The sequence below is a fragment of the Falco naumanni genome, unplaced genomic scaffold (assembly GCF_017639655.2).
Source record: "Falco naumanni isolate bFalNau1 unplaced genomic scaffold, bFalNau1.pat scaffold_62_arrow_pat_ctg1, whole genome shotgun sequence".
Classification (NCBI taxonomy): domain Eukaryota; kingdom Metazoa; phylum Chordata; class Aves; order Falconiformes; family Falconidae; genus Falco; species Falco naumanni.
Window position 1 is genome coordinate 845 of NW_024427557.1, and position 20,458 is coordinate 21,302.

At 49.4% G+C, this 20,458-nt stretch overlaps 1 pseudogene; it reads right to left on the reverse strand.

The window, feature by feature from the left end:
• Positions 1-1,281: 1,281 nt before the first annotated feature.
• The window catches only part of LOC121082299, a 35,536-nt pseudogene continuing 16,359 nt past the window's right edge, over positions 1,282-20,458 (reverse strand).

Below are 20,458 nucleotides of genomic sequence, written 5' to 3' on the forward strand. Positions count from 1 at the left end.
TGCAGCATTTGCTGAGATTCAGCAAGAAATGCCCACGCCTGCCTGTGAGTATCAGCACACTGGTGGTCACCAAACCTACCCAAAGCAAAGCTCTACAGTTTCCGAAGGCTGCAGGTGAAATCCTGCCATTTCTGTGGACTTATCTACCTGCTTGGCAGTTATTTTCCCTAAGTTTTGTCCTCACAAAACCTGTCAGAAAAACTGAGACAGAAGCAGAGGTACAGCCCTTTTTTTTTAAATTTTGTAGCCGCTGTTGAAAACATTCATGTATTCAAATTCTGCACTGGTAACTTGGAAACTACTCATATGTTTTACACCTTCATTACAAATTGCACTTAGGGATCCTACACTGAGGTTTACCTCCAGTCTGGCTACTAATACAGCACTTACAGTATCATCTACTTATGCACATTTTCTCCAGTAATGAAACCAATAAATGGATATATATAGAATCAATAAAGAATCAGCATTCAAAAATGCATACAGCGCACAATGTTTTGGTAAGAAAACACCTTAACATGTCCTTCCTTGTAAAAGTCAAGCTTTTGAAAGTGTCTGGCATGATGTATTGCCTCATTTTCTACCTCTTTCAGTCGCTGTATCTTTTTGTTTGCGGTTTTTATTTTGAGAAAACTTGCCACAATCGGCGGGGGGAGGCAAATACGCAGAAAGCTCCTTTGCTTTATTTCCAGAACTGCCCTGCTCTGTTCATAGAGCCAGAGGGGCACCAGGTCTGAAGGGTGGCAGGAGGCTGGTCAGCAGGGACAGCGCTCCCGGTGCCTGCGCGGGCAGCTCTGCGCGGGGAGGCTGCCCGGCTTCCCTCCGGCGCCAGGAACCAGCTGGATGCGCTTCACTGAAAGGTGTTTGCAACGGACTCGAGTCGGAACACAACACGTTTGTTCCAGCTGCTTTTTCACCGCCAGGGTACCAGGGTGCTGAAACCTGGGTGCATCATCTAGGGCTGAAACAAAAGCCCCTGACCTTTTTGAGCCGGTGTTGCTTTCATGTGTCAAGGGCTGGATTTTCTGCACGAAGCCTCCCAGCTGATCTCAAAGGGAGGTTGCCAAAACGCAGGGATCGGGGCTTTGTGGACAACATACGCACCTTTCAGACTCCATCAAAACTATCCAGATTCTGCAAAAACTCCCACATTTAACTTACATCAAATAATCCATGCACATAACTGCCTGTGTTGCCAGAAATCCAGCAGGTCCACAAAGCTCACTGCTGCCCCAGGGGCCATCAGGATCCACCCCAACCCCAGCAAGCCCCACTGCTCACCTCATAGCTGTGGGCTGATCCAACAGAAACCTTCCCGATGTCCAGCTGGTCAAAGCTGAAGCGGAGCTGGGGCCCTATGCTGCTCCCTTTGATGTGCAGGGGCAGCCTGGTCTCACGGCCTGGGGAGAGGTTGCCATGTCAGTACAGAATTCCTTCGGTTCGCCTGGATTTTCCAGGCAGCCTCAGTGCTAGTCCCTGACTCCGGGCTGGGTGGCACCAGCACTAGGTGCTCTGCGAGAAGATTTACACAGAATATTTGCGGCTGGTTTCTAACTTCTGATGGAGCCCTTGGGCTGGTTTGTAACTTAGCAATCAGTTTGCACCCTCAGAAAGTGATGCTGCGTATAAAACATGATTTCTGAATTCCTTCCCATGCACTTAAACGAGCTTTGAAATCCATTCAGAGAAGGCACAAAGCTCACAAAACAGAGCCGGAGAGAAAAATCTGCTGTCTGTATCGCTGCAATCGAAGACGACCGCACAGGAGCTGAGAAGTATGAGCCCAAGCAAGGCAAAGCAGCCTGCTGACAGCGATACCCCAGCAGCCTGCTGACAGCGACGCGCGCACCCGAGCGCTGCCTCAAGCAGGCAGAGCATCTCAGCCACCACCTGTGCCTAACGTAGGGCTCCGTACCGGGGCGCTCCAGGGCTCACCGCCTGCAGCAGCGCCTTGTTAAGACAGGGCTTTACGGTCTCCAGAGAGCAGCACTCACCTGTTCCCACCATCAAACCAAGAGCTCAGCTTTGTAAAGACGCCCCACCTGAAGCATGCCGAGCAGTTACGGAAAACCAGCCTCCTCGCTACTGAAACCAGATAAGCTCTAAGTGTACTGCTAACACACATACCCCTTGCTGCAAAGGCAACTGAGACCACAAGGCTTACAGCTGAACTCCAAGATGCTCATTTTCTTCCTTAAGTCTGCTAAGATGGCATAGTGCAGGATCTTTCAGTCTGAAGGCTTTCCTGAACCACTGGAGCAGCCTAAAGTGCCTGAATTCTAGCTCAGATTTTGGCTTAGGTCACCCTGCCATCCCATTCTACTCTTGTACGGAAAGCGAGTAGCACAAGGAGCAGAAGAAAGCCCCAGAAGTTGTACACAACCGTCACTGTGGCTTTTGTGCAAAACTATGCCTCTACCCTTTGAGCTCCTTTTGTGTGACACCCACCATTAACTAAAGCTTAGGGACTGAAAGTTGGTTTCTTTTTTTATAAAAGTCTGCTGCTTAGTCATTCCAGAATGTCCAAACCAACTTCTTATTGCAAAGAGCAGCCCACGTGTGACTAGATCACAACTCGGAAAAAACCCTCCTGGAACAGCCTTTTCAGTGATCCCTGACTTTGGGCTTGCAACCGTGGCACGGGGATGTTTGATCACGTCCAAAGCCAGAAAGGAAGAGCTAGGGAGCTTTTGCTGAATTCAGTGGGTTTTAAGTGGATCCAGCCGAAGCCCAGCTGACAGCAGAGATGAGTTACACTTCACAGCTCAGGCACGCATCAGAGGGCTGTGTACTTCTATTGCACAGACACCCGAAAAGAGGCAGTACTGGGTGCTTGCTGTTCAGAAGATTTTTCCATCTTGCATCATATGTGGCTTAATTTTCATTAAAAACTTGACATTCTAAACCATCAGAGCTCTTAGGAAATGACAAAGATTTCCAAGGGACAAGTTTTGTCCATAATCATGGGTGAGGCATGTCCCATGGCCACTATCATCAAAAAAAATTAGGGGCCATTCTTTCCCTTCTGCAGCAGGCCCTCAGCCTCTCCTGGAAGGTCTGCGGAAGCTATCCTTTCTTCTGCCCCTACATTGATGCTGGAACTTTAGGAAACCCTGGGAGTTTTACGCTCTCTCCTTCCAGGTGAACCTCAGAGAGTGCTCTCCTGAAAGGAGGAGGAGCAGAGTAAAATACAGACCATTCAGGACAGCCGAGAGAAAAAGAAAGAAAAAAGAGAGTATGTCCTGCTCCTCGCTAGCAGCTGGGGCTTCCAGGAGCACCCAGCCGCTGCCCAAGGCCTGGGTACCCCGGGCTGGGACCGTGTGATGCTCCCACCGCAGCATGTCCCAGAGCACATGGACCAGGGCATGGAGGGGCCGCAGCCTCCTTGTCCTCAGTCCCAAAGCCACACCTGGTTCTGTGGAGTGAGAATTCGGATCTCAGTCGGGTTAACACCTTGGCACGTCATGGAGGGATTACAACTCGGCATTCAAAGAAATAGGGGTGTGGGTGGCCCAACAGCACAGAACTGGTCCCAGGTCCCTAACTTCTGCTGCTTTCTGGCACTCATTTTTTTGCCCACAGAACGTCCCCAGGTTTTGAGATTGGTTTTGAATGTGATTCTCATCCAACCACATCAACACAGAGATCCAGTTTTACACGATGTAGGACACGGCAAGGTGAAGGAGTGATCAGCATTTAGGATTTTACTTCTCCCTGCAAAAGTGGCTTAGAAATGGGTTTTGGAAGAAATCAGACGAAACCCAGTACATTTCCATATCCAGAAAAAAACAACAAAAAAAAAGAATTTTAGGTGACTGAGCCCCCCCACCATGTGCTTCCTTCCAGCACTCAAGAGCCATGGCTTTATTTGCATGAATAACTAAGAAAGTTCATTTTGAGCTTAAACAAAACAAATTTCAAACCACTTCTTAACTGCTGGCTTTGCAAGTTGCACAGTGCTGATGAGCTCTGTAAATCACCTGATCCAGAAGTGTTCGGCTAAGCAATTTATGGAGGCAACTGCAAAAAAACGTGGAGGCCAGCCACTTCCCCGTGGGGCTTGAGATCCAACTGCACATTTCACAGTGCTGCACTAGGGCAAAGCTTCTAAATATTCCCTGCAAGGGGCACACACTGTCTGCAAATCGTCCTCCAAAGGGATCTGTGACTGGCATGCAAATGCACGAGGAAGGCAGTCACACTGCTCAGAGTCGTCAAGAAGCAAAATTAATGACTCCCTAGTTAAAGATCACTGGTTTCTTCTTTAAACTCTTTTTGCACCCTGGGACAGTTTCCACCCTGACGATACAGCGGCTCAGCTCTGTTTTGTGAGGGATGGGGGGTAGGTGACCTCCTTGAGGTCCTCTCCCAAGGGGCCCATGGAAGAGTTCAGATCTCCTGAGGGACCACGAGGGTTTTTCCAGAGCAGGCTCCTCTTTCTAAACACCGATCGCTTGCCCAGCTCTGTTTCCTGTAACTCCCAGGTTGCATGTAAGTAATTTTCCTATTTCTCTGCCACAACAACAACAAAAACTCTCCAGGCACAACCCTTGGAGATCCCTACAGCAAAGCAATGGACAGCCCCACCACCAGAGCAAAAATCCCAGGGCCAGGAGCACAGCGCTGAGCCAGGATTCCCTTGGGAGCAACTTTTTAAATCAATCCTTTCCTTCCACAGCTCTAACAACTGCAGCTGGCGGCCAGGAAGGCGGTTTGTTAACACGAGCCCTGGTTAATTACTGTAGGTGGCATTTGCCAAGTAAACCCTGCGCAGTTACCGTATAAATAAAAAGCTGTTTCATGGCCTTTGTATCTGTCAGCTTGGAGCAGTAAGGAATGGCTCGAAGCAGCTGGGTTAGTGATCTCAGCACCCTCCAGAACGGGAGCCTGGCTGCTGGGGAACACGGGCCTCGCACCTCCTTCCTCTTAGATGGGGAAACCCAGAGTGTTCCCTGGATGGAAATCTGACAGGGACCTCCCACTCTTGAAAAACACCTCAAGCAGCAGCACACGGACGGAGAGGAAGGACAAGGTAACCTGAACCACGGAGCTTGCTGCAAGCATTCCCTGCCCCGTGCCAGCACAGCAAGGCCATCACCTCTGTAAGGGCAAAGGCGGCATAACTCGGTGGGTCAGTGATAACCGCTCCCAGAAAAAGACCTGACAGCACTCCTGTAAGTCGGGAGGAGCATAAAGCTTGTCTAGCAGACTGCTCGCACTCTGACTTCTGGGGAGGGTGCTCACCCTGCTGAGGACAGCGAGCCCTGTAACACGCCACCCAGATGAAGCATAGACTTGAGCCACGAGGTGACGATTCCCACGCAGGGACAGCAGCACACGTGTGGCACTTTCACAGACACCCTGCGCTCAGCAGGGCTCAGCCACCTACGGTCTGGCAGTGCCTGGAGAGCGGGAGGTGACCCAGGGGCAGGGAGCACGATTCACTCAGCTCCTACCGCCTCAGGAGCCCAGTGGTGCATCCACGTAATAAAGGCTCATCCTGGAGGTCTGTAGGGGCTTAGTGCTCGCCCACCAAAGCTCTTCTGCTGTGTGCCTCTCTGCCTTTACAAACACCTTGCAGCACAACGAATGCATGGTATGAAAGCTCGCTGCTTTGGCTGCTCTGGGATCAGCGGTCGGAGCCAGGCGCGCTGAGCCCTGGCTCTGCACAGACCAGCTGGGAGCCACAGGGACAGCAGGAAGGTGCCGGCACTGCCCTGCTGACCACCGGCCCTGACTAGAAATTCCGTGGGAACCAACTGGGCTGGAAGAGGATTTGTGCCTCGCCTTTGCTGTGGGTAGCAGGAGGAGGAGAAAGGAGCTGTACCTGAGATGTCGCAGTAGACTGTTGATACACTCTGGCTTCTCGGGGTTTGAAGATCACGTAAATTTCAACTGAAGAATTTGGCCAGACATCTCCCTCCTAAGACAGGAGACAACAAACCATTTATCTTCAAACGTTACATTTCTTGTTTTCAACCACAGCCCTGTAAGCCTTTATTTAGAGCATCAATGACGAGCAAGGAGCAAACAACACTTACAAAATGTGTAAGACTTTGGAAGCAGCTGTGAAAAAAATTAAGTCCCTTACCTTTACTAGCACCTGGTAAAGGCTTGGTTTTTTTTTTTTTTTTTTTTTTTTTTTTTTTTTTTTTTTTTTTAATTAGGGCTATAATAAAGGACCTAAACTGGCTGGCTTCAGCATATCAAGGATCTCTTCAGAAGTGCCAGCTGACCTAAAGAAAAGATACGGTTTCCCTCCAAACCTTCCCTTATACCCCTGTGTCACTACAGCCATGTGAACACGTTTTCTCAGATCAGAAGAGATTTAGCAAGTCAAATGGATTTCTCCATTCTTAGTTACAAAGATAGAAAGAAAGAAAACCAAGCCTGCCTTCATCATTGCAGAAGAGATCTGTAAACCAGCTCACAAACAAAGGCAAGGTCCCGTCAGAGCTGGCTACCCCGGCCAGGGCTCACTGTCCAAGCCTCCCTCTGCTTGCAGGCAACAACTGGCAGAAGAGGAATATCAGGGCTTTGCAATCTGCTCCGGCTGCCTGCGGGTCTCCACAGGGGGTATGAGACATCGCCCATGACACAAAGCCCTAGTTGCCCTGGCCTCCTCCCGTTCCTGCATCACCGCTGCTGTCGGAAGCAGAACTGGAGCTGGGTCAGTGCCCACGTGGCATTTCTCTGACACTAGAATGTGATCCTGGCTCAAAATAACCCAAACCGAACACCAAAATGGTGAACTTCCACTACACAAAAAAAAATCCAGCTTCAGCAAGAACCTGGGAGAACCCTGCAAGCGTAAATCTTCAAACAGCGAGGGAGTGGCAATGGGTCCCGGCAGGTGTTATTCCCAGCGGCCGAGGCCCCAGCGGGATGATTTGCCCAACACCACCGAGACCACGGTGATTGCTGCAGTGTTGCTGGGATCTCTCTGTACGCTGTATAATTCACCAGATGTCCTGCCATGCTCCAGGAAGCCAGTCAGTGGTGCAATAAGATCCTGGCAAGGGACATATCTCCCTACATCCAGGGTGCTGCTGGATCCCAAGGCACAGTCAGAGGAGACTGCTCTAAGGCATCAGAGGAAACGAGCCTACGGACGAGCAACACAACCCATCCATTCACATGCATCCGCACAGCTCTCTGCAACAATCCTAACGCAGCATTATTGATGGAGCCTTGCACTCATATCCTCGCTCCCAAGAAAACCTGCACCAGCAGTTAATAGACTCAAATCTCTGACATGAAATCACCGTTCTCCAGGATTCAATGTATTTGGACAGAAACTTTGGTCAGTACATCCACAATCAGCTTCCCTGTATTGTCAGTGAAGCTACACACCAGACTGACTCAAAGAGAGAGGGCAAGAAGAAATCATCAGTTACACATTATTCTACTATTCTGCGGCTAAAAAAAATTGTTAAGGCCATGACTATTTTGGGAAACCTTTGTCATTTCTCCCTTCATTACTGCTGTATGTCAGACCATAAAACTGGAAAATACTGCGAGTTATTTCTCCTGGGAAATGAAAATAGGCTGTTGGAAAGGTTCCTCACATTCCTGCTACCCCAGGGGGAAGAAAGAATTGCTGGTTAAAAGGATACACTTCACTACTCACCCTTGGGGCTACTGCTACATAGGCGTACCAGCCCTGGGACACGGCAGGAGCCAGCGGTCTGCCGCGGCTAGCATATTCTCCATAAGATGGCAGTTGAGTCAGATCATGGAAAACTACCGTGGATGCTTGCCAGGACAGAAATGCAACTATGCAGTGCTGTGAACACGATATTGCAACACTTCTGGCTTAATGTCAGCCTCAGGCAGGCTGCAGCTGGCAGGTGGCATAAAATACAGACGGTGGATGTATGATGATCCAGCACAAAAACTCCTGCTGTTGCGCCCTGGCTTTGCTACAGCATACGGCAACGTGATACCCGAGGGGACGGCACACCATGACTCACCACTACAGAAGTGATCTCAATAAGGAGACCAACCGTAAATAGATGCAGATCCTATTTCCCCTCCCTCAGCCCCTATAATAATGAGAATCGCCTCCATCTCCACCAGCCTGAAAAGGAAAAAGCTGGTCTTGGAAAGTGGGGCACCACCAACTGTCGGCCTGCTTTGTTTGGTGGAGGGAGAAGGTGATCCATGGAAAGGAAATCACTGCTCAAAGCACACAAAAACCCCCAAAGACAGAGCTGGCAACACAAGTACTGAAGTGACTCCCCAAAGTGCATCCTGTTAGTTCAGGGCACTCAGGGAAAAGGCAACGCCAAAGCCAGTATCTGCCCCTTCCCATAAATAACCGAACCCACAGCGAGCGGTGGGATGGACCATTGCTCCCACTGGAGATGGCGCCTTCTGCCAAAACCCAAAGTGCTCTGCAGTCCCCTCTCATTTGGATGGGGACCAGCTGGGCACCTCAGCTGAGGTGGAGGATTGCAGGAACAAATATCGCTGTTATCTCCTGGCCCAACCTCTGCACCACCAGCAGTAGCACTTGCGTAACCTGCACATCTTGAAGACCACCTCCATCGGCTCAGAGCTGACACGTGGCACTGAGGAGTCGCTACCAGGCAATGACAAGACAGTGATGACTTGTCAAGGTAAGAGCAATGATTACAAATCCTTTTCCTCCCTTTCCTCTGGTTTCCATTTCCAAGGAGTCAGCTCCCATGTGTCTGTACTGTGACTTACAGCTAAGCTGTGGTGGGGAAGGTGCAGCAAAGGACTTTGTCCTTTGAGAGCCACCTGGGCTTCTACCACAGATGCTTCTGCTGACATACCATGCGTCTTTGCAAAAATAAATCAAATTTGAGACGCACTCAGAAAGTCAGAGAAACAGCTTGTTTCCCACAGGCTTGGACGGCTGCTCAAAATGTTCATGGTCACAGGCTGACTGCAAAACCACTCCTCCTCTTTTTTCTTATTATTTTCATCAGCAAGTTAACCTTATACAGGCTGAAACAGCCTGCTGCAGCTTCCACTGAGAGCAACACCTGGCAGCTAACAGCCCGCTTGCACAGCAAAGCTGCTGCACAAACCCTGCAAAGCCACCCTGCCCAGAGAGCCTTTCCAAGGCTATCGTCCCTCCAGCGGCCTCCTAACCTCTGGAAACCTCCAGCCACTTGTTCCAAGGGTTTGATTCTTTCTGTAGGGTGCTCCCAGGCACCACAGGTGATAGGTGGGAAGAGCAGCTGCCGCTTTTGGCCAGGAGGTCCGAGGCAGCAAGGTCCCAGCTCTGGTGGGGCCCCTCCAGCAGATTTACACGGCGCTGCAAGAAGGGTCTCTGTCCACGCTAGAAGTTACGGGACTCTCACCGGGGAGAAGGTTGTGGAAGTCAGCAGCAGTGGATTTTTAGATTTTACATTTGATAGGAAAAAAGACTAACATTTGATGTGAAGACACCCGTACGCCAGGGGGGAAGACAGACATCAGCAAAACTATGAATGTGAAACCCATTGTTCCATAAATCATGGAATTAATGGAAATCTAAAGACTGATAATGCTGAACAGGACAGGAGGGGAACGACTCCTGTAGTATCCCACTTACACCCAGTCCTAAGCAAACTGTAACATCAACACAGCCATTCAGGAAAGGTTTCCACTCAAGACTTGAGGCCAGGCTACACTCTGGGTCCGTACAGCGCTACACGGAGCACCAGGACTCAGCGGGCAGCCAGGCTGCTGGACCTCACCCTAATGCACTTCAGGAGCCCAAGAGCAGGTTAAGCTCGTTATGGAGACCTAGCCCAGTTGTAATGAAGCAGGAGCCCTGGGACATGCTCCAAAAGCAGCTGGCACAGCTCAGGTGATCTCTCTGCAATACCCCTGCTGCTCTGACACAGGCTCTTGGTCCCATCATGCTGCTCTCAGCTGCAGTGGTGTGAAACTGCAGCTGTGCTGACATGGGGGGCTCTCAGCCTCATTCGGGCTATAGAAGAGAACAAGATCCCCTTCCTTAAAAAAAAAATAAAATAGTTTCACCTACTATAAAAGAAAGAAGAGGCTCGGATTATTCTAGGGTTTGCTCCAAGATGAGAAGGGATTTTGCATTGCTCAGGCAGCAGGCATTCTTCATCTCAGACCACGCAAATACTCAGAGTCAGGGCTCTGTTTCATTGAAGGACTTGAGGTTTTGATTGCGCAAACACCAAAGCAAAAAGTTTTCTCCAAGTCTGCAATGAAACTCAAAAAGTCCGTTTAAACCTGCCAGCCTTGCGTGCAGGCTCACAGACAATGCTGGGAGGGAGAGTCACACATGGTATAAATCCAGATTATAAGAAGGGATTGGTCTTTCCGTGATTAAACTTGGGCTGAACTTGGCCTCCTTTCCATAGAGGACCTTTTCATTCTTCAATAGGTGAACTAATGCCCATGGTTAATCCCCATACGCTACGTGTAAGGCCTGCCCTTATATATAATAATCAGTACCCCTGAACACTGTAAGGACACTTATGAAGTGCCCTTCATTTACAGCCCTTGCAGCAGAGCTCAGCTTTAGGCAGGCTCTCGCCGCCTGCCAGGAGCTCACTGTTTAGAAACGCTTTTTTGCAACAACCTCTCCCAGCCTCACTAGAAACCTCATGTCTTCCCTCTCGGCACATCAAGATGCTGATGCGGGTATCTGCCAAGTGACCTCATCCAGGGAGGAGGAGGAGGAGGAAGAGAGGTTCTCAGCTATCACTTACCACCGGCTCAATGGCAAAAATATCACTGGAGAAAAGCATAGGGTCTTCTTGCACCTTTGCCCTCTGGTTCTGGAAGGCACAGGAGAGAAGGGAAAGGCGTTCTTGGAGCGTGGGGTCCATTGCACACTGCTTGAGAAAAGAATTCCTCTCATTCTCCTCCTGCTTCTGCAGCCTGCGACAGCGCCTGCAGCCATGGAGAGACACAAACCAAGCAGATCATTTAATAAAATTTGCAGAGACTGTTGCGTAAGCGCAGGAGCAGCAACGCCCTGGGGGAGGAACAGCAGGAGCAGCTCAGCAAGGGGCTGACCCCACGCCACGGGGTCCCAAGCAGATCAGGTTATCACTTGTTTGCTGGCATGGCAGGTAGTTTTACGCCACACTCACGAGCTAAGAGGAGGTTTTTGAAAGCTAGCAGCCCTCCGGAGAGCCTCCTGGCTCAAAGCTACTGCCACGACTAATGGACAACCCACCAACACCCTCAGATGGCTTTTCCTCCCGTAGAGGTGCTCGGGGGAGATGGATGAAGGTGAAGGAGCACACACTGCAGTGCTTCGCTGGCAAGGGGAGAGCAGCTGGGATTCAGCTGCAGGTTACCAGCACCACTCTTTTTTACCTTCCCTTTTGGACTGGCAGGGATAAGCAAACTAGATCTGCTCCACTGCCTACACTGCCATCCAGCAGAGGATCCCAGAGCATTTGATAAGCAAACTCACGGACTTTCAGGCATTGCATCACTTCAGTGAAATTAACGGGTTTATATGCATGAAGACAGAGGCCCCGAGAGGTGAAGGGACTTTGCCTAGCATCACCCAATAACGAAGGCAGGACCAGCATCTCTGAATCCAAACCCTTACATCCAGCCTTGAACCACTTCAACATTTTTCTCTTTTTGGCCTTCTCCACAGAGCTTTGACACAGGTCACCTCTCCCTTACTCGGTAGTTGTAGCAGCAATCATTCTAGTGTTTAAAGCTGCTCGCAACCGAGAGGTGAGAAGGGAGCACTGCTGCAGAGCACTTGCTTCCCAGCTGGCACGTGGATGTGCCCCCTTCACGCTCCAGTCCCCTGGCCACCAAGGACCAGCAGGTGACTACTCGAGGGGGATGAGGGGAAGGCTCCGTACACAGCACATCAGGGCAACGTGGTATAAACAGGACCGCAATCACCACCCAGCTAAATTCCAATACATTTAGAAAGCCCATGGAATAGGCAGTTCTGCTTGAGGGCTGCCTCCTCTTGGGTATGCTGTCTCCTAAAATACTCCTATGGGTATGGGTTCTGATCCTCCCCTCAAAGAGGGTGAGATCCTGCCCCCAGGCTTTTGCTTCTGCGTTAGGCTCACAGAGCTACTGAAAGAGAGCCATCTGCATCGTTACTTTTATTACTGACAGCAATAAAAGCATCTCAATATATAGCGCCTCTCAGCCATGCACAAGCTCAGTGGTGCTTTGCTAATTACTGAAGTTTTCTGTGCTGACAAAGAGATGCCAAGGGATGCAGCAACCGATGGGGAAAAACTGCACAGAGGAATTTCAATACCGCACCACAGATCCCCTGGGCTAGAAGCGTGTTGTAGCGCCTTGCCACAAGGGCCAGTGGGCACTGGAGGCACCCACATACAGGCACAGGATCTGGTCCTACACCTTGAAGACCACCCATCATACTATACTAGTATTCGTTGGAGACAGGAGCCTAATGTGAGTCAGCATTTAGGGAGCTCTGAGTAGAGAAGCAATTCTCCTTCCACAACTCCAAGCATCTCTCCGGCACCTCCTGTCTCTGGCAGCCTTCTCCATCTGCATGGAGCACCTGCCGTAGACGTTATTGTTTCTGGATGGCACTGGACTGGTGGATTTGCTTTGCACCTCTGGCACACCTCTGGAAACCCGTCATGCATCTCCTCAGCCACGTGTCCCTGAGCAAAGCTCACCTTCCCACACCAAGCTGGTGCTACGCTGCCAGGTTGCAATAAAAGTTGTTACTGCAGCAGACTGGGTTTGGTGTACAATCAGCAGCACTCAGGGCAAGCAGCTTGGGCATCACCTCACTTGAGCAGGACTTGACAGCTGAAAGAATATCGAAACTTTATGAATGCTGGCTTGGTTGAGACTAGGACTTACCTCCATAAACTTATTCTCCCACATCCACACGGTCCACACAGGGTGGGCTGAACGTCATCTGGGAAAGGCCAAGTGACCGACAGGACTTTCAGTGGTATTGAAACCTTTTCCAAAGCTGTACGAGTGCTTCGCACGCAGGTTTCAGAAACCCTTTCAAGTACCATAATCTGATGTTAAGGTGCTGGACAGGGATATGCTGGAACCCTGAACATCCCAAGTCACCCTCATTTCAGTACGAGCTGGGATTTTTCACACCCAGACGCATGTACACAGGCGAAAAGGAGGAGTTTAGGCACGTAAAGCACCGAAGGACAAGTTTTCATTGTAAATCATTACGCTCATAGCAGCAAACATTTTCTCCACGCTCATCCATAAATTTGTAGCAACAGAACCGCCACCACACACACAGTCTATCCAGGGGACAGTACCTGTGCTCCTAACCAGCCCAAAGGACACACAATTTAAATCAACCAAATCATACGCTAAGGGAAAAATTGTGACTTGTTCACATGGAAGAGCTCCATGCTTGCTTAAGCAATGCTAGGGACAGATCTGACCCAGCTTCAGCAGAAATTTAAGCAATGTTCACCTGATCCTGCGGAAGTCACCCTAAGAAGGGTGTGATCCATTGAGAACTACTGCTGCCTGCGAGCAAGTCAGTACTGATACACAGCCAAGCGAGGGAAACGCCTCCCAACACCTTAAACTGCTGTTTTGCTCTTAGCACTTCTGTTTCTTAATAAACACTCTGTTGGTGGCTCTGAAAGAGCAACCCGGCTGCTTTCTGTACGCGCGTCACAGGGAGCCTGCCGTGGTGCCGGACACATTAGCCAGGGCTCGCCGCGCGAGGTCAGGGAACGCTGTCTGGTGCTCTGCACTACTCCTGCAATAAGCTCTGCACCACACCTCGAAAGACTGATTGATTAAACGTTTCTGCTTCACTTTAGCAATTAATCTCAGCAGCCTTTCACTTACCTGTATGCTTCAAAGCTAGAGAGATAATCCCTTCATTATCCCCTTGCTCTCCTTCGCAATTCGTAGTTTATTTCAAAATAACTGCAACGTTGTACTGGCAGGCAGGAATGAAATCCTGGGTTCATCTCCCAGGGAGCTGCACGTGTTCCTGGGAAAACACCCATCTCAGAGCCAGCAGAGAGTTTATCCCCGTGGCCTACCCACACAAATCACTTTTGCAAAGATCGACTATGGAGGAACCAGCTGTTTGAGTAAGAACAAGACTCTCAGGTTTTTCAAAGCAAGCCACAAAGATCCTGGCCCTAATTATTCGCTCATTCTGTTCCGTCACAAAGTATAAACCCTACGGCCCTAATCTCCACTGTCACTGCTCATCTGCCCCAGAGAAATTCTAGCCCTCTCAATTTTATCCTATAGATTCTGTATAGGCGTACAAATAAGGCACTTTTTTGTGCTTCCCTAGCTGATATTTCAGTCACTCTTCCTAGAAACTGTTACCCAAAACAATAAGCTCCTCTGAGTGAACATCAACCATTCTCCGTGAATATGTCAATAACTGAAAAACGTTAGACAAAGCTGAAATAAGTCGTAAGGCTACATAAGCATTTGGAAGATACAGGAGCATTTGTAACTCCACAAACCCAAGACAACTAAAATGCTCTTTGCCGGGCTAAAGCAGCACACAGTATCACCTCGGTTAGGACACCACACTTCCAAGGACCAACGCTGAGGAACAGGGACAAACCAAACCTCCCTCTCAGGCGAGAGGAAACACACGCCAAGTGCCTTCATGCAACTGAGGAAGCGTCTCGTTCGGCACCACAACATACCCCTGCTGAGCCAAGGCCGACAGAAGCATTTTAACATGACGCCTTTTCCTAAAGATATTCCCCACTTACTCTTGAGTGAAGCTTAAAGCTGATGGTGTTTCTGTGGCCTGATCTCAGCTTCTCCTAGCCTAACATAAATTTTACACCTATCTTGGGAGGCAGCGAGCTCTTCCTGCCAAATCCCAAGAGCCCTCAAGTCCTGGCTGCATTAGTCCTGATGTCGTGAGCTGTGGGACGCAGGTGGGAGAGGGCAAAAAGAAAGAACAAGGGTCTGTGCCAAAACAACGTAGAAGCAGTGCAGGGGACAGATGTGTAAGAGACAGCGGCATTGGAGCGAGTCTGACAGAGGCACGCATTCCCACGTTGCGCTTCAAACATAGCACCGCCAAGGAATGAAGCTTCACACGTGCATATGCACACCGTAACGGAGAATCAAGGTTCCTCCCGCCTCCGAATCAGCAACTGCCAGCAAAACCCCATTCCAAAAAACCTCATTCCTGCTTGAGGGGATGCACTTTAAAAGTCCCCTAAGCACCAACTATTTGTCACTTTTCTTTGAGGCAAAGCCGGGACAGGGGAGATACACCTGGAGAGGGAATTAAGGTGACTGGGACAACAGGGAATGATGGCAGATGACAGTCATGGGGGGTGCTGGGTGGAGAGCACCCAGCCGACGCCAGCATCCTCCAGGGAGAGACCGGCACACAGCCACACAGAACAAGGGCACACTCAGCCTTTGCCCCTTACCTGCTCACTCAAGCACCGAAACATACAGAGGTTTTGAAATAAAAGGTTGTAGAAGTAGTCTGCAAAGCACTTAACATTTTTCTGCTTTGAAAGGTCTCTGTTTTGAAGGACGCAGAGACTGGGCACCATGCAGTGCCCAGACCTTACCTGTGTCATAGTGAACTGTCAGGGGTCTGGAATAATCACCAGTCTTCTCTGGGTGGAAGTCCACCGTTACTTGCATGGCATCGCCAATCCCAAGAGTCCCAACGGAGGGATCAACAGAGAAAGGGCTGCAACACGGAGAGGCACATCAGGATTATTGTGGGACATTTGGGGACTACGTTCCTTCTGCCGTCTAGCTCACTCCAGCTCACCTGTATTAGCAAGGGGCCAAGAAACCACAGTCAGCAGCAGAAAAAGAGAACATACAGGGCCAGGAACTGAGCCACCGACCCAACTCCTGAAGAGCTCCAGCCCTCAGAAGATCCTAAGCTATAAAATGACCTCGTCTCCCCCATACCCTGCATCCAGTTTTCTGCAGCAAGGCTCAAGAGTCTGACTGCTAGCGATACGATCGGAGGAGGGTTTTTGAAGGGCACGGAGATGGCAAGAGTTATTTGCATGCACAACTTGACACTGAGTTGAATCCGTCTTTTCCTGCCACCTATAAACCTCAAGAGATGCAAATGTCAAGGCGATACCTGTCCCAGTGAGATTACACCCTGGAAATCAGACAGGGAGAACAGAAGTTTATTCTTGAATGGCCAGAGAATAATTAGAGTTTAATTGGCAGAATTAATCTATCTATCCTTTTTTTTTTTTTTTTTTTTTTTTTACCTTGAAAGCATCCTGGTTTTGCCTCAGAAAGGGCACATTTTATCAGCATTTCAATGAAAGCTGTTCTAAGCAAAGAAAAATCTGTACGAGTGCAAAGGCAGATTAGAGTGATACAGAAACAAGAAAAGAAGACACAAAAGGAGTATCCCATTTACAGCCTGAACAATTAAATCTCTAGCTAAATGAAGCACCATTACCAGGAGCATTTCAAGGCACCTTTAACAGGAGGTTTTCTGCGTATTCACAAGCAATGCAGTCTGGGGCTCTGGGCTGTAATCCAGGCTTGGTAACTGTTTGCTTGGCCTACTAGAGAAATTCTGTGCAATGTGTGGGAAATATTATGAAAACGTGTCGGTGTACTTTAGATTTAACAAGAGCAATTATGATTTGTCACCAGGGAAACAGCTCTCAGCTGACAGACATAATTCAGTCCTGTAATGCTCAGGGAAAAGTCAGATGCAACATGTTTCTGCACAACAGCAGCTGGGCTTTGCGGCTCTTGTACAGCCTCACTTAGAAAGCAAAAGTTATTGCGTTTAGTGCTTTGCTGCTGGTCAATTTGTCACCTTAAAAATATGTTCTGCAGAGTTTTACAGCGATTGGGGAATGCAGCCCACAAAAATAATGAGAAAAATCGGAGCCATGCGCAAGCTGAGCTTCGTTCATGTAAGCAGTGACAGCTGATGAAATTGCTGGAGTTCCTGCTCGTTAAGGAGACACTGATGCAATTGGGGGCCTGACCTGCTCCCATCACGACTAGCAAGAACATCGCCAGTGACTAATGGGGAAGCATTGGGCCTGCAATGTTCACGTGCTGGACCTGAGACTTTTGAGAGGGAGGAGGAAAGCCAAGGCGCCGCCAGCCTCAGAACCGGGCTGCTCTACATGGCCCTGCACCTGCACTGGGGGTTGTGCCTGGTTATACTGGGCAGGGCTCTGCTGGTGCTTGGCTGGGATCACTGCCTGCTCTGGGAAAGGCACAGAAAAATCCACCCCCCCCCTTTTTATTTTATTATTTTTACCAGAAACATTGCCGGAACAGAAAAGCTGCTGGTTAAAGGCCACACTTCAGCCCTGCCTCCCACCCCATCCCCTTCCTACTCCGTCCCCATGTCTGCATACCCCTGCCCTCAGATAGCTGGGATGGGAATGACACTCCTGAGGATGACTTCAGGGGATGCCCGAGAAAGTCGATACCTTCGTATCTTCAAATTACCAGAGAAGAGGATCCCACCGAGGTCAGGACTCATTCTCAGGACTGAGAAACAGAGCGCAAGTCAGACACCGCACCTCCTGCCTCCCACCCCACGCTGTACCCACAGGACAACTTGGTTCCTGCTGTAGCAGGAGCTTGGTAACCCTCACGTAGACCTGGTTCTCCAAGACCCAGAGGGATGTAAGGTCCACGCTTCACCTGAACTCTGAACTTCAGTCCACATCACTAAGCTGTTCCCTGCAGCCTACAGATAAGAGATGCTAAGGAAACGTCCCTGACACACTAATAGCCACATGAAAACCACTGCCAACAGACGAAGCTGGCAGGCTAAACTTTGGCCTTTTAGCCATTAATTGTGAGCTGCTCTTTACGGTAATTCTTGTCCTGTTAGATCTACCCTTGTAATGAGTAACTACTGCTCCTGACAAAACAGGAAAGATAAGGTTTGGAGGTTTATTAATAGCTCTTCTTCTGACATGCTTTTTAACTATGTCCATTTGTACATTTGCTTTGTTGTACAACACCTAAACTTTCACCGGTCCAGATCTCCCAGCGGTGCCTTGCAATCCCCAGCTTGTATAAACTCATCTAGCCGCACCAATCTGAGGGAGACCTTCCCAGCAGAACCTGCTGAGCTCTTGCCCGTAATTGCCCTTCAGAAAGGGAACAACACCAGATTAGTAAGCAATTTCATAGGGATCTGTCTTGGTGTTTACATCTTGCTTGCTTTCACCAGGCATCAGCTCCCCATCTTGACAAAGCTGGGCAAAAGTTAAATCCCATGAGGACACCACGGGCAAAATACTCCTGGCAATTTAGCAACCAACTGACAAGTGAACAACGCTGACAGTTCTGTGGCTCAGGCTTTCCCGAAACCGCGCTGCCTTTTCTCTTGCAACCGTACGTTTAGTCAGTGCAGCGTGCAACGAGGCTGCAACATCCTTCGTCCCATGGTATGTTTCTCTTCTACAACCAAAACCCCTTTACTCCACTGGTGCCTTAATTTGCATTATAAAATCATCTGAGTTTGTGAGAATTGATTTCATTAAAAGCTGCCTCCAACCCCAAGACCGACAGTAAAATTACTGGTGATTGAATTGCCTCATCTGTCAACTAAGACCTATTGCAGGAGAAAAACCCAAAGATCATCTAATCTTGGCATACATAATGTTTTGGTAATGGTATAAAAGCCAAAGTCAAGCACTGTAGCCACTCCGGTAAAGACAGTCTGTCAGGTCAAAGCATCCAAGACTCCATCTCCGTACTGAAAAAATCCTGCACAGAGCCAGCATCTCACAAGCTCTCTCTTTCCCTCTTTCCCTGCACGCAGGCTCTGTTGTCACATCCCTGTACACCCCATGGTAACTCTCCAATCCCACGCCTCCATGTAGTATAATGGTACTGCAGGGAGGGATGCAAGGCGGCTCCTAGCACTGTGCCATGTAGGATCATTTCCTGAGCTTCCAGAGCCTGATGGCACATTCCTAAATGGACCTTCTCAGACAGATCCTCTCTAACCCATAGCACAGCACAGCACAATGTAACGTCAGGAAAAGGCAGTGCTGCACCGAGAGCTGCTTCCAGGCACCATTTTCAACTGAAATGTACTGGAATGACATTTATCTCCGTGAATGCCGTGGAGAAGAAACTCACTATCCAGCCTTAACAATGAGAACGGCAGGAAGAGATTTTTTATATTTATACTATTATTATTTTGTTATTACTATGCTATGCAGCGAAGAGCTGGGTATGGACATGCAGGGGGAGGACAGGCACAAAGCCAAGCTGCATAATGCGGAGTGCTTCGGTGTTAGGGTCCCTGCGCCCCCCCGCCCTTATTAAAGAGGAGTCAAAACGTGGCCGTGTTTTCTGGTAGATCCCATGGCAAGGGAGAGTTCTGAACAAGCAACAGCAGAAGGATGCTGAATTGGCCCCATGGATTCATTTGAGAGCTCTGCCGTGGAGTGAAATACACCACACAAGTCCTTAGATAAAGTTGTAAGAGGCAAGGAATGTCCTTATGAAGTGACCCGCTGCAAGAGCAGAGCTCGCAGTACTGACCGAGAGGAAAGGTTAGCATTGGAGATGGGCTGAAAAATGCACTGAAGGTGAAAGCTGGTAGGTTACGCTTGATGCCATAGAGAAGGGAATCTTGAGAAAGGAGGCAGAGAGAAGTGACAGGAGCAGCGCATCGGACTAGGAAACTGTGGCGCCCGCAGCTGCCTTGCAAAGGGGCAAGAGCCTGAATTCGCCCAGGCCAGATGACAGAAGTTGCAGCAACTAAGAAGTCTCAGTTGTGCAGAGAGAGAATAAAGGACACCGAGGCCAGCTGATGGTCTACAAACTTTGATCTCTCATTCCCTTCTACTCCACTAAGCCTCCTCCCCCTCTCACGTGCACGCACGCTTACACATAGCGGCACACAAAACTATTATGTGATATTAATGTTGGCTTTAACACAACACTACATCCGTACTCAGCAGAAGTTAAGCACACACTAAAGCTGCTTCAGTTCTCCACTAACTAGGAAGAAGCTAAAACAGTCCTGAATTTAAGTCTGTAAGGCTGGCACTCCTACCACCTATGCCATAACTCTTAAATACTGCGTCTCGTATCTACACATTAAGCTCTCCAGGACAGGAAACATCACGCATTAATGTCCAAAGCACAGGTTTAAGTGTTTGTGATGCTGAACAACCATTACGGGAGTCATTCAAACGAATGCATGACATTAAACTAAAAACTTCCCCTGTCGTTAATAATGATGCAGCCTTGGTCGCAGCCTCTAACGCAGGGAAATTAATCCCCTGACATGAGGAGGAAAGCGGTCTCTCCCATGAAAGCCTCTGTAAGTAGAGTTGTTCAAAGACAATTAACAGCTAATGACCTAATCGCCTGTGGAGCAGTGTATTGGTGTGACTCTCCAGCCAACTTGTCATGCCAGCCGGGAGGCCAGTTCTTTTCTGCTGGGGTTGCTGGAGCCACTGAGCTCACCTGGGACGTCGGGGCAGGCACAGCACAAGCAGCAGGGAACCCACTGTCA